Source organism: Lissotriton vulgaris, chromosome 11, assembly GCF_964263255.1.
Source record: "Lissotriton vulgaris chromosome 11, aLisVul1.2, whole genome shotgun sequence".
NCBI classification, from domain to species: domain Eukaryota; kingdom Metazoa; phylum Chordata; class Amphibia; order Caudata; family Salamandridae; genus Lissotriton; species Lissotriton vulgaris.
In genome coordinates this window covers 1,070,413,705-1,070,425,994 of record NC_141699.1, presented here as the reverse complement: position 1 = coordinate 1,070,425,994, position 12,290 = coordinate 1,070,413,705, and the positions used below count along the sequence as shown (strand labels likewise).

The 12,290-nt window shown below is 49.6% G+C and overlaps 1 protein-coding gene across 3 annotated transcripts in view; it reads left to right on the top strand.

Annotated features, from left to right (window-relative positions):
• Positions 1–12,290, top strand: part of DVL3 (dishevelled segment polarity protein 3) — a 393,303-nt gene that overhangs the window by 33,062 nt on the left and 347,951 nt on the right. The window lies entirely within an intron of this gene.

Sequence of the window (12,290 nt, the reverse complement as noted above, 5' to 3'; positions counted from 1 at the left end):
GCGCATTGACCTTAAAAGTCACGGGCGCGTGCACGTCCGTGTTTGTTTACCCTTGCCTACTCTCTCTCTCTCCCCTCTCCGCCCCCGTTCCGCCCCCTCCCCTTCCCGCCGTGTCGCATTTCTCCTCCCCCCTCCCCTCCGGCTTTTTTTTTTGTTTTTGTTTATTTTACCCGCCGATTTAGTGACAACAGATGCCTGCACTGTCTTTGGCAGATCATGCCTGCACTCTGATTTGAAAGCCTGTATTTTATTAGCTAGGTCTCCTCTCCTCCTCCCGAGGTCTGACTCGGGCTCCATGGCAAACAACTGTTCTTAAGCTCTCTGCCAAGACGTACACTTTGGCTGGATCCTGCATTTACGGCATACTGAAGCTCGCCCCGAAAGCATGATACCGACGGGCCCAACCTGTAATCTTCAGACACTGCTAATCATGGTAAATACCTTCTCCCGTCGATGGAGCGGCCTCCAACACAAAGCCGCCGCAACCTCTCAGGAAACAAAGCGGCCAGTAATCCCGCCATGCAATATACTACTGCGCCCGCACCAATTAATGAACGCGACCGAACAGTCTCTGGCATGCGGCTGGTTGCAGGAGCCCTTGGGTAACGTTGCTGAGGGCACCAAGCGCACGTGAGAAGCGTCGGCCATGTTTATTATCCCAGTAAGAAGGCAGTTGTGCACATTTCACGTTAGAGGATGCCCTGGGACAGTACCCAATATGCTGAACCATTTAATAGCCCTCACGGCAGGACTTTACTAACTAGCGTTAGCTGTGAGATTTATCTGGGGGGAGATGATTGGGCCTTTCGTGCCTGGCACAGCACTGAGCTGTTTTTTTCCCTCTTTGTCCTTCTGTTGCACTCGGTGTTTGTGCGTTTTAAATAACTGAGGCAAACATGTATCTTTCATGCAGCCCCTCGTGCTATTTAGTGCCCTCCGTGCATAAGCTTGTGCGACTTCACTGCAACAATGCACACGAGCAGAAAATGAATGGGAGCACTTGTGACTAGTTCATCTGGCATCAACTCACAAAACACCACAGTGTATACCGTACTTTAAGATCATCGTAGATCTTTACCACTCAAGAGAGGCTGGTTTTGTGGACCACTGGCAATCACCCATCGTGTCGCCCCCGTTCCGCCCCCTCCCCTTCCCGCCGTGTCGCATTTCTCCTCCCCCCTCCCCTACGGCTTTTTTTTTGTTTATTTTACCCGCCGTGTCTCCGATCCTTTCGCTCTCCTCCCCCCTCCCCTCTCTTCCCTCCGGCTTCTTTTTTGTTTCCCCAGCACACTTCATTTTTACCATCAAATAGCACATTTAGTGACAACAGATTGCACTCTCCATATACACGAGGTGCAGGAGGTAATGTGCTCTGCAGACATGCCAAATAAATTCGTCCACACCCACTCTCCCCTGCACTTACATTTCTCCACCCCCTCCCCTCTCTTCCTTCCGTCTTCCTGCCGTGTCGCACCTCTCCCCTCTCCGCCCCCTCCCCTGCCCGCCGTGTTACAATGCTGCATTCGGGCGCCCCCTCTGCTTCCTCCCCCCACCTTGCTTTGATCTCCATGTCGGAGCCGGCTCCAATGGCGAGCAGAAATATCTGTGCTTCTGATGGCCGCGATGGAGACAACAATGACGCGATTAAACCCCAAACCGCACAGGAATGTCACCCCCGGCCCTCATCTAATCCTGCCTGGCTGACGGCCATTACTTGACTACCCGAACACGGCTATGGTCATGAGCCGTGCCTCCCCTACTCTCCTCCCCCCTCCTCCTCTCCTCCCCTGCCTGCCTGCCGCTAGTTTCCATTCGCTGCTCCTTTCTCGTCTCCCTGGCCCCACCGCCCTTCGATGTGAAAGTCCTCCCCCCCCCCGCCCCCCGTCCCCTCCTCGCTCACCCTCATCTCCACCTTGTTAATATACCTTCTATATCCCCTTTTCGCCCTTCGCTCCTAGCTGCCTCCTGTAGTCCCCGAAGCACCTCATCCCGGTAGAAAGCCTCGGAACAAGTACGATGCCGCACGCCACGGTAACAGCTCAAGCCACAGTAAGACACGTTACATCGGGGGCAGGTATAGCGCGAAGGGACTGTCATGCACAGGGCACACGGGCCACCCCCTATAGGGGAGGACATCCCTTCAAAATTAGGAGCGCGATTATTAACGGCAGGCTCCATTACTCATCAGTCCTTCCTCAAAAGTTTTGTATTAATGGCACAGCTGCTCATGGAATATTGAGCCAGTCACAAACACAGTAGCAAAGCATATTTAATTACGCACAATGACAGCAAATCGGATAGCCGGACAGTGAGCGCTCGCTCTACCACAGCCAATCACAAACGCTTTCAGTTTTATAGTACTCCCCGAGCCACATGGATTGTGTCTTACTCGATCTGAATGGATTGCAGATAGAGGGAAGGCGCGGTTGAGGAGAGGCTAAAGTTGAAGTTGATAACCTGTGACGGCCGCTTCGAAATGCTCTTGATTGCATAAACATATATTAACTAGGAATACAAAGGTTGTACTTCAATGAGCCTTAACTGAGATAGAAACCAATTTGATGTTGGTTATCGTGGGTTTGATGACCGAAAACTGCAAATCTAGCGGCCATTTTAGAATGGGGTACTTCTTGAGCACATTAGCGTAAAGTACTACAAACGTTACTAAATCATTGAAATTACTCTTAAGATCTTAGTTAATAATTGTTAGGTATAACAGTAAATACATTATGTTAAAATAGTAGGTTTCGCCTCATATGTATTACGTAGTGCCGAGCCCTGCCGATAGTACGAACGTTATGCTTTTATGATGTAGACCCGAGAAGTAGGCGTACTTGTATTGCAGCTCATCGGAATACACGACAATTCAAGATGGCGGCCAGGCATGTCACCCGCAGTCAAAGTGTTGACATGAGGTACTGATCAGTGCTAGAATACTAGCTGAGCTGCTTGTTTGATCTTCTAAGCGTTTTGTGGCAGAGGAGGCCCCATTTCCCACGTGTGAGCGCAAACAGCTGCTGACCCTCTTGGGCTGAGGACGTTGAACAACCTGTCCCGTGGGATGCCTTCATCGTCCTCCAACGGCACATAAGAGGCTGCAATTGACCGGGGTCCCCACTTTTGGGACGCCCATGTCACCCTCAACACCTCACCCTCAACCCCTCACCCCCTCACCCTCACTCACCCTCACTCACCCTCAACCCCTCACCCTCCCTCACCCACACTCACCCTCACCCACACTCACCCTCAACCCCTCACTCACCCTCAACCCCTCACTCACCCTCACTCACCCTCAACCCCTCACCTACCCTCACCCTCACTCACCCTCAACACCTCACCCTCACTCACCCTCAACCCCTCACCCTCACTCACACTCAACCCCTCACCCTCAACCCCTCACTCACCCTCAACCCCTCACCCTCAACCCCTCACTCACCCTCACTCTCACTCATCCTCACTCACCCTCAACCCCTCACCCTCACTCACCCTCAACCCCTCACCCTCACTCACCCTCAACCCCTCACCTTCACTCACCCTCAACCCCTCACCCTCACTCACCCTCAACCCCTCACCCTCAATCACCCTCAACCCCTCACCCACCTTCACTCACCCTCACCCTAAACCCCTCACCCTCAACCCCTCACCCTCAACCCCTCACCCTCACCCACACTCACCCACACTCACCCACACTCACCCACACTCACCCTCACTCACCCTCACCCTCACTCACCCCACCCCCACTCACCCTCCCTCACCCTCAACCCCTCACCCTCACTCACCCTCAACCCCTCACCCTCACTCACCCTCAACCCCTCACCCTCACTCACCCTCAACCCCTCACCCTCCCTCACCCTCAACCCCTCACCCTCAATCCCTCACCCTCACCCACACTCACCCACACTCACACTCACCCACCCTCACTCACCCTCACTCACCCTCACTCACCCTCACTCACACTCACCCACCCTCACTCACCCTCACACCCACCCTCACCCTCACACTCACCCTCACTCACCCTCAACCTCATGCTAAAGATTTACAAAAAAACCCATTAACAATTCTAAAAGCACTAACTCTAATGCTGCGAGACCTATTGCATTTCTAATGCTTGTTTTTTTTGCTGTGTTAATGAGACTTGCGGCGAAGGTCTGGGATTTTCAACTGCCAACTATGGCAGCCAAAGCTAACGTACAAACATAAGTTTCACAGCTTCATCAAATGCCTTACTTCAGTTTAATGTAGCCCTCAATGACACCCTTATGGGCGCCTGGTCTAAGCCCTGTTCACCATTGAACAAACAGGTTGGCTGTTGCGAGAATGTGTCCAACATTCCTTTGCTGTGACATTGTTACAGACGGGGCCACTAGAATTATGCTACTTTGCGACAACAGCATTTTCTGCATAATTATGGATTTGCCACATAATCCATCCCTTTCTAAATAATCTGCAAATTTTAACAACAAAATTAGTTTCTAGCTATAAAGGGATGAAAGGTTACAAAAAATGTGGCGACATGTTGCTGTGTAGTGGAAGGCCCCTTGCAAAAGTTGACAGGGCACTTTTCTGTTACTTATTGCTATGTTTAGGTTTTAAACCGGTCCTAATGAGGTGAAAAGCCTGAATGATAATACAGTGTTAACAAGCATAAACATAACAAAATAATGAAATATTACTGTCAGAAAATGTGCCGCATGAAACCACATCTATTTGCCATGTGCCTGGCTCGGACTGGGATCCCTGCCCAGCTTCTTGCCGCGTCATTTTTTAATCCCAACTACATAATGTGATTCTCACCTGTTGTATAAATCAGTGGCCCTGGTTGTAAAGACCTAGTAGTGGTGGCACCTTTTGTAAATGCACACAGCCCCCTTCTGCCCCTTTTGCTAGGACATTGTGTGATGCTGTTGCCTGTGTTTCAGTTCTCCTACGTCTCTCCTCCCCCAAAACCTAGATTATCTGCACCTACACCCTAGTTGTTAAACAGTGCCCCATTGCTTGTTTGCTTCTGGATGGGTCCCGCACAGTGTAAATATCTGGCTGCTTTAAAAGTGCCTCCAGCGCTCGAGTCAATATTAACTAACTGCGTGTGCTCCATTTGTTGTGCTTCGACTCACGCATTAAGCTGCGACCCACGACTTCATGCGAGCATCTCTCTGGCCCAGTGGTCGAAATGGGCTGGATCAGAGGGGACCGACTTGCCAATTCTTTTTTTTTATTTTAAGGTTTTCACTTTCTGTGAAAAGATAGTCGTCCCGGGACGGTTAATTCCGAGAGCTGAAATTCTTCAGCTGCTTTGTAAGGCAGGAAGTGTCCTGTGCTGTAAAACCGAAGGCGGGCAGACAGCTAAACAAGCCTTCTTGCAAGGGTGCCTACTGCCTGAAAGAAATGTAAATGCGCACAACGGGTCAATCTGCAAATGGAAAGGGAGCTCGGAAGCGTATTGGCTTTAATAATGGAATTACTTGGCACTTCCTGGTAACACAGATTTATTCTTTTTAAGTGGTTTTGTTATGTTATGTTATATGTTGTTTTATATAGCGCACGGCTACTCAAAAAGAGTGTCCCGGCACTTTTATTGAGAACCTGTAGCAGAATAACATAACACAGTGATATAAAAACAGATCAAAAGAAACAGAAAAACAGGGTAACTAGCCTAAAGGGCAAAAAGCCAGGTTTTAAGGCCCTTCCTAAAGGTAAGCAGATTAGTGGCACCACGTAACGCCAAAGGCAAAGTGTTCCACAACTGTGGCGCCAACAGCCTAAAGGAGCGGCCTCCAATGCGGGCCCTTTTTACTTGCGGAACCAACGCAAGAAACAAAGATTCAGATCTTAGAGATCGAGCCGGGTGGTAGAAGGCGAGTCTCCTTTGGAGATACTTTGCTCCCACAGCATGAAGAGCCTTGTAGGCCAGGGTCAAGGCCTTGAAGACTATCCGCTTCCGGATAGGCAGCCAATGGAGCGACTGCAAGAGACCAGCAACACTGGCTCGCCTATTTAGGCCATAAATGGCCCTCGCGGCCGAGTTCTGAACGACTTGCAGCCGCTGCAATAGATATTCCGGCAGGCCCAAGTAGAGGACGTTGGAGTAATCCAGTCTTGAGCCAATCAAGGCCTGCACTGTCATCTTCCTATGCTCCTCTGAGAGTAAAGGCAGGAACTTCCGGAGCATCGTGAGAAGACCAAAACATGTTCCCGTTAAACCAAGGATCTGAGATCTCAACGTCTGACCCTTGTCCATCTTGACCCCCAAGTTCTTAGCCAACTGGGACGAACAAGACGGGGGGAACATATTAACAGGCCACCATGCCTGCCAATCCGGATCCGATGGACAGCCGAAGAAGAGTACCTCAGATTTATCAGAGTTGCACTTGAGGCTGTTCAGCTGGAACCATTTAAAAACAGCCCCAAGGCATTCCCGGATACTCTCTCCATCAAAATCTTCTCCTTTCTTACACGAAAAGAGGAGCTGGGTGTCATCGGCATAGGATACGATCTGGGCCCCAAAAGACTCCGCCAATGCCGCCAAAGGGGTCATAAAGATGTTAAAAAGAGTGGAACTCCGACTCCCAGAGGCGGCATCACGGCCGAGCTAGGAGAGGCCCAGACCGTTCGTCGACGACCAGCCAGAAATGATCTAGGAGTTACCAGCTGAACGGTAAAGTGTGTGCTTTTTAAAGGGGCATATACAGGCCTCTGCACCGCAGGGGCTTGTGTTACGCCCCCTAACTATTCTCTCAACCAGGTTTCATTTCTGTGGCTCTCTGGTCACAGACACAGACCTCTGCAGTGCATTAAGTAATAAAAGTTTCATAAAGGTCAAGAGTGCATTTCCCACATTATAAACTTAACTTGTATTTATTTTACATTTAAGCTGTGTGTTATTTAATATAGCAAGCACAAGGGGATGATGGACGGAGCACTGAAACTTTCCAGACACCCAAGTCACAGATCTGGGTTGAATCCATCATCTTTCTTTAGCTCACTTCGCCACACCTGGTTCAGATCCAGTTATATGCAAATCAGTCTTGACCCAGTAACTTATGGGAACAGCCCTCCCTGAACTGCCAAGTCAGGTTTTCCCTGGACCGGAAACAAGCATCCTGGGACCGGTTTCTGGGTAACACCCCTCATCAGCCAGGCTAGCTTGAATCCAGTGGCAAAGTGAGCAAGGGATCTACGTCTGGGCATACCCTGCCAACTTAGGGCAAAGAAAGCAAACACAAGGATCCCAGGATGCTTGTTTCCGGTTCAGGGAAGACCTGGCTTGGCAGTTCGGGCTAGACTGTTCCCATGAGGCATAAGGTCAAGACTGATTTGCATATGGCTGGGTCTGAACTGAGGTAGCGACGTGAGCTACAGAATGATGATGGTTTCAACCCAGATCTGTGACTGTGGGTGAGTGTCTGAAAAGTTTCAGCGCTCCGTCCATCATCATTGCTTATTTTATATGTACATTTCTGAAGGTGAAAGACCGAAAACAGGTACTGAATATTTTGGGTTTTCTTTTACCCCGCTCTCAGGCTTACTCACTACGCCTCCATTGTGCACAGCATCACAGTTCCCTTAAGTTTTTTAATACACTTCAACTGTTGCTCTGGTCACTCATGTGCGACACCAAAACATGCCCCACATACAGGACTTAAAGTGGTCCGGGTCCTGCCGGTGGTCAGGGCCAGTAGTTTTAAAAAGCAGGTACTGAGACGGGTCCCTATCGGGCTTTCCATTTTTGCCCTCATTCTCTGTGGATAAAAAATCTTAACACTGCAGCAGTGCCACCCTTCACTGCCTTTGATGCAACTTCAAAGAGACTCATTGTAGTTCTTTCACAGTTTCATCATTTCAGAACGGAAGCATTTTCAATATTCTTTACAACGAAGCCATTGTTGTTGCTTATTTATCTTATGCAATTATCAACCATTGGCAAAGCCAAAAGTCCTGGCTTGCTGCAGGTGTAATGTTACTTGTATTATATATCCGGATGCAATGACAGAAAGAAGTAGCAACATAGCAGACGGGTAGCACAGGGATATATAACTTACCTTTTTAAGCCACGCTCTTAATTGCATCGACCACGCCCCTTTGATAGACCCCCATCCGACCCCACACACACTTTTTTCATCCCACTTAAAGCCCTGCCCACATAGCCTCACAAAAATACAGAACCCTCCTCCAAGCACACACTCTGTGATCTCAGCAGCCTCATCCATAGACCCTATAGACGACTGCACTTCATCTCCACTGGGGCAGCCTCATCCATGGACCCTATAGATGACTGCACTTCACCTCCACTGGACCAGCCACATCCATGGGCCGTATAGACGACTGCGCTTCACCTCCACTGGGCCAGTTCCATCCATAGACCCTATAGACGACTGTGCTTCACCACTACTGGGCCAGCCCAGTCCATGGTCCATATAGAAGACTGTGCTTCACCTCCACTGGGCAGCCTCATCCATGGACCCTATAGAGGACTGCACTTCATCTCCACTGGGGCAGCCTCATCCATGGACCTTATAGATGACTGCACTTCATCTCCACTGGGGCAGCCTCATCCATGGACCCTGTAGATGACTGCACTTCACCTCCACTGGGTAGCCTCATCCATGGACCCTATAGATGACTGCACTTCATCTCCACTGGGCCAGTTTCATCCATAGACCCTAAAGACGACTGTGCTTCACCACCACTGGGCCAGGCCCGCCCATGGTCCCTATAGACGACTGCACTTTACCTCCACTGGGCCAGTTCCATCCATAGACCCTATAGATGACTGTGCTTCACCACTACTGGGCCAGCCCAGTCCATGGTCCATATAGAAGACTGCACTTAACCTCCACTGGGCAGCCTCATCCATGGACCCTATAGATGACTGGACTTCATCTCCACTGGGGCAGCCTCATCCATGGACCCTATAGATGACTGCACTTCATCTCCACTGGGGCAGCCTCATCCATGGACCCTATAGATGACTGCACTTCATCTCCACTGGGGCAGCCTCATCCATGGACCCTATAGATGACTGCACTTCACCTCCACTGGGCCAGTTCCATCCATAGACCCTATAGACGACTGTGCGTCACCACTACTGGGCCAGCCCAGTCCATGGTCCATATAGAAGACTGTGCTTCACCTCCACTGGGCAGCCTCATCCATGGACCCTATAGAGGACTGCACTTCATCTCCACTGGGGCAGCCTCATCCATGGACCCTGTAGATGACTGCACTTCACCTCCACTGGGTAGCCTCATCCATGGACCCTATAGATGACTGCACTTCATCTCCACTGGGCCAGTTTCATCCATAGACCCTAAAGACGACTGTGCTTCACCACCACTGGGCCAGGCCCGCCCATGGTCCCTATAGACGACTGCACTTCACCTCCACTGGGCCAGTTCCATCCATAGACCCTATAGACGACTGTGCTTCACCACTCCTGGGCCAGCCCAGTCCATGGTCCATATAGAAGACTGCACTTAACCTCCACTGGGCAGCCTCATCCATGGACCCTATAGATGACTGTACTTCATCTCCACTGGGGCAGCCTCATCCATGGACCCTATAGATGACTGCACTTCATCTCCACTGGGGCAGCCTCATCCATGGACCCTATAGATGACTGCACTTCATCTCCACTGGGGCAGTCTCATCCATGGACCCTATAGACGACTGCACTTCACCTCCACTGGGCCAGTTCCATCCATAGACCCTATAGATGACTACGCTTCACCGCTACTAGGCCAGCCCAGTCCATGGCCTCATGTAGCTACTTCTACAACCATATACACAGGCGATTCCCAGCCGAGACAGTCAAGCTCCGATGGACACAAAATAATTTGTCCTTCCTCGACCAAGTCCTGAAATACACCCACAGCATATGGCAGCCACTGAGGTCACTGCAGATGGAGTAGTGACTCTGAAATCCAAAAGAGGGGTTACTAGAGGTGTTCATTTGAGGAAAGTATAAGAGCAACCTTGAAGAGGGTGGCAAGGCTAAATGGGCGGCAGTCAGATCACAGTGCGCATGAGGCTCAAAGACTGAGAAACGAGCGAGGGTGACTGAATGATCGTGAAGAGTCAGAGCCCAGAAAGGGTGTGTTGGCCAGAGCCTACATTCAGCAGAGTGCATCACTCTGGCTAAGCACAGTTTTGGTCTAGAACCATGGGGCACAGCAGTTGTAAGTCTTCATGGAGGGAATGTCAGGAGAAGGAAGTGATGTAGGTGGGTGCAGGAATGGACGGGATCTCTAGTCTACAGCGAAGAAAGTGAGAGAGCATCTCGTTTCATGGAAGCTGCACAGATCTGTGGTCGATCAGTTACAACTGGGACTGGAAAGTAAAGAGCCGCTGCGGACACAGCTGCTGAAAAGGGTGCAGAGGGTGAGACTTCAGTGCAGAGCTCTGAGCGAGCACAGAAATATTCCTGTGGAGCAAAGGGAGTGCATTTGCAAAAATAGGAGCAGAATTATATTTGGGCCGTGCCAGTTATGTTCAAGACTTAAACATGTGAAGAAGGCTAGGGTTTGTGATCAAGGTGGCGGTTGTCCAATACAGTGACTCCAGATGCAGGAGCTGGGCAATGCGCTAGAAACGTTACGGGGTTAGGTGTCATCTTTACTATCTGCTGATTGGGAGGTACCATGTAGAGATTCTTGCAAAAGGGGGGGGGGGGCGTTGCCCATTCATGGTTCGTGGTCAAGTTCAGCCATTGCTCCATTATGGGAGTGGTTGGGGTCAACATCTGAAGTGTGGGGGACAGGGTGGTAAGAGGCGTTCATGTTGAATGTTTGTGACAGATGAGGTATCTCGGAGCCCTGGTGTAGGTGGAATGGAGATGAATGGTGCTACGGTTGATTGGAAAGCAGGTGTGAGAGGAAGTGGCTTGATAGATCTGCGAATGTAAAAAGGATGCATGTCCAGGATTTCAAATGAAGGGGGAAATTTAGAAAGAAAGCCAGATGCACATTCCACGTTAAGGAAAAATGAATCTTTGTATATGGCAGACTACAACTTTGAGTTGAGTGTAAGCATTTAGAAAATGCTAGTTTTTAAATGTTAATTCGGTAAACTAGTTTTCGCCCAATCAATATCACTGCCAATAGACCTGAATGGTGCACTGTTTTGGAACATTTGGAAATGAAGAAAATATAGACCATTATAGTAAAAAAAAAAAAAAAAGTCCTCTTCTGATGAAAGGTTATTTCAGCAAAAAAAAAGTCCTCTTCTGATGAAAGGTTATTTCAGCAAAAAATAAAATCCAATTAGTTTGTGCCCGACTCTCTTCTGGGATAATTACGCTAACAAATCAAAACCCCTGTCAGGGAGTCTAAAAAACGCACGCCACAAGGACTTTTGGCTCCGAACGCACAAACGAACAACACAGTAATCTTTTTAATTTCCCCTTTTTTGTACACATTATACCCGAGAATGTGTTGCCCTAGGGCAGTACACGCTGAAGAGCTGTCCAGAGGGTCCCCTCAGCCCAAACTCTATCCGCCGGGGTGCCTTATCAGGGCGGAGTGCAAACCCATCAGTGTCAGCTGCTTGTAATGAGACCGCCTTCTGGTTTGAAAGGAAGATGTCCCTGCGGGCCCAGCCTGTATCATACACTTGGAAAAACTGCGTCAGACACGAAAACCAGGCAACACGTGGGAAACTGCAGTTCAGTGCAATCTTCGTTTAGAAAAGCCTTGTAGCAGTCTGTTTTTTCAGGTACAGAGGGTTTTATGGTAGTGCTGTGGCAGCCCAGATTTCATAAACGTTGCATTGTTATGACTTTGCATTGTATTGTTTGGTGCTAAGCCTGCTTGAAATGTGTCATACTTGACAGATCGCTTGATTTTTCTCCTGCTGCATTGTCCTTATTTTCAAAAAATTGGAAGCGCTTATAGGAAGCTGCCTTTACCTCTCAGTAGGCACTGTAGAAAACGTAGAAAAAATACACTGTAGTAATTCCGCAAGAGTGTACTTGACGTAAAGCGTGGGTGAAGCAGCACCAAGGGTAGCATCTCAGTGTACGCCCCCAGAACATGGAATGACATCCACTCCCTCTGAACTGGGCTTGTCCCACCTCATGTAGTTCAGAAAGAAGGTAAAAACTAATCTCTTCAAGGAATACTTCATCTTCTGTCAGTCATAAAGCGCCCGCTGCGGCACCCTCTTACCCCTTCGCTCCACATTCCTCGCAGTGTCCATGATCTAGAATTGACACATACCTCCGCTCACATCCTCGTTGTGCAGTGCTTTGCTCCTAGCTGTGGCCACGCTATTGAAATCCTCGCACATACTTACCT